Source organism: Synchiropus splendidus, unplaced genomic scaffold, assembly GCF_027744825.2.
Source record: "Synchiropus splendidus isolate RoL2022-P1 unplaced genomic scaffold, RoL_Sspl_1.0 HiC_scaffold_49, whole genome shotgun sequence".
Taxonomy (NCBI): Eukaryota; Metazoa; Chordata; class Actinopteri; order Syngnathiformes; family Callionymidae; genus Synchiropus; species Synchiropus splendidus.
Genome location: NW_026527083.1, coordinates 25,001 through 27,500, shown reverse-complemented (window position 1 = coordinate 27,500; position 2,500 = coordinate 25,001).

Genomic DNA, 2,500 nt, shown 5'->3' with positions numbered 1-2,500 from the left:
CTTCTCGGACCTCCGGGGGTCAGGGGGGGCACTCGGTCGCCTGGCCTGCCCGACCGAGGCGTGCGGCAGGCCGGGCAAAGAGCACCGTGATTCGCACCCTTGAGCTCCAGTGAAACCCCTGGAAGACATAAGCCCGACCCCACCGGGGCTCGACTTGGTACAATTTTCGGGCGACCTAATTTTTTGTCACTCAAAGGGTTTGGGCGCCTAATTTTTTGTCACAGCTCCGGCACCTAATATTTTGTCACTCTGGGTCTCCGACCCAGAGAGCCTCCGGGACCGCCACAGGACCCCCTGCCCGGCTCCGGGGACCCTCCCCGGGCCTGAGGGACCGGCTGGACCCGGGAGGGACCGGGTCTTCTCGGACCTCCGGGGGTCAGGGGGGGGGCACTCGGTCGCCTGGCCTGCCCGACCGAGGCGTGCGGCAGGCCGGGCAAAGAGCACCGTGATTCGCACCCTTGAGCTCCAGTGAAACCCCTGGAAGACATAAGCCCGACCCCACCGGGGCTCGACTTGGTACAATTTTCGGGCGACCTAATTTTTTGTCACTCAAAGGGTTTGGGCGCCTAATTTTTTGTCACAGCTCCGGCACCTAATATTTTGTCACTCTGGTTCCCCGACCCAGAGAGCCTCCGGGGCGGCCCCAGGATCTCCTGCCCGCCTCCGGGGACCCTCCCCGGGCCTGGGGGGCCGGCTGGACCCGGGAGGGTCCGGGTCTTCTCGGACCTCCGGGGGTCAGGGGGGGCACTCGGTCGCCTGGCCTGCCCGACCGAGGCGTGCGGCAGGCCGGGCAAAGAGCACCGTGATTCGCACCCTTGAGCTCCAGTGAAACCCCTGGAAGACATAAGCCCGACCCCACCGGGGCTCGACTTGGTACAATTTTGGCGCGACCTAATTTTTTGTCACTCAAAGGGTTTGGGCGCCTAATTTTTTGTCACAGCTCCGGCACCTAATATTTTGTCACTCTGGTTCTCCGACCCAGAGAGCCTCCGGGGCGGCCCCAGGACCTCCTGCCCGGCTCCGGAGACCCTCCCCGGGCCTGAGGGACCGGCTGGACCCGGGAGGGACCGGGTCTTCTCGGACCTCCGGGGGTCAGGGGGGGGCACTCGGTCGCCTGGCCTGCCCGACCGAGGCGTGCGGCAGGCCGGGCAAAGAGCACCGTGATTCGCACCCTTGAGCCCCAGTGAAACCCCTGGAAGACATAAGCCCGACCCCACCGGGGCTCGACTTGGTACAATTTTCGGGCGACCTAATTTTTTGTCACTCAAAGGGTTTGGGCGCCTAATTTTTTGTCACAGCTCCGGCACCTAATATTTTGTCACTCTGGGTCTCCGACCCAGAGAGCCTCCGGGACCGCCCCAGGACCCCCTGCCCGGCTCCGGGGACCCTCCCCGGGCCTGAGGGACCGGCTGGACCCGGGAGGGTCCGGGTCTTCTCGGACCTCCGGGGGTCAGGAGGGGCACTCGGTCGCCTGGCCTGCCCGACCGAGGCTTGCGGCTGGCCGGGCAAAGAGCACCGTGATTCGCACCCTTGAGCTCCAGTGAAACCCCTGGAAGACATAAGCCCGACCCCACCGGGGCTCGACTTGGTACAATTTTCGCGCGACCTAATTTTTTGTCACTCAAAGGGTTTGGGCGCCTAATTTTTTGTCACAGCTCCGGCACCTAATATTTTGTCACTCTGGTTCTCCGACCCAGAGAGCCTCCGGGGCGGCCCCAGGACCTCCTGCCCGGCTCCGGAGACCCTCCCCGGGCCTGAGGGACCGGCTGGACCCGGGAGGGACCGGGTCTTCTCGGACCTCCGGGGGTCAGGGGGGGCACTCGCTCGCCTGGCCTGCCCGACCGAGGCATGCGGCAGGCCGGGCAAAGAGCACCGTGATTCGCACCCTTGAGCTCCAGTGAAACCCCTGGAAGACATAAGCCCGACCCCACCGGGGCTCGACTTGGTACAATTTTGGCGCGACCTAATTTTTTGTCACTCAAAGGGTTTGGGCGCCTAATTTTTTGTCACAGCTCCGGCACCTAATATTTTGTCACTCTGGTTCTCCGACCCGGAGAGCCTCCGGGGCGGCCCCAGGACCCCCTGCCCGGCTCCGGGGACCCTCCCCGGGCCTGAGGGGCCGGATGGACCCGGGAGGGACCGGGTCTTCTCGGACCTCCGGGGGTCAGGGGGGGGCACTCGGTCGCCTGGCCTGCCCGACCGAGGCGTGCGGCAGGCCGGGCAGAGAGCACCGTGATTCGCACCCTTGAGCTCCAGTGAAACCCCTGGAAGACATAAGCCCGACCCCACCGGGGCTCGACTTGGTACAATTTTCGGGCGACCTAATTTTTTGTCACTCAAAGGGTTTGGGCGCCTAATTTTTTGTCACAGCTCCGGCACCTAATATTTTGTCACTCTGGTTCTCCGACCCAGAGAGCCTCCGGGGCGGCCCCAGGACCTCCTGCCCGGCTCCGGGCCCCCCCCATCGGCCTGAGGGACCGACTGGACACGGGAGGACCCC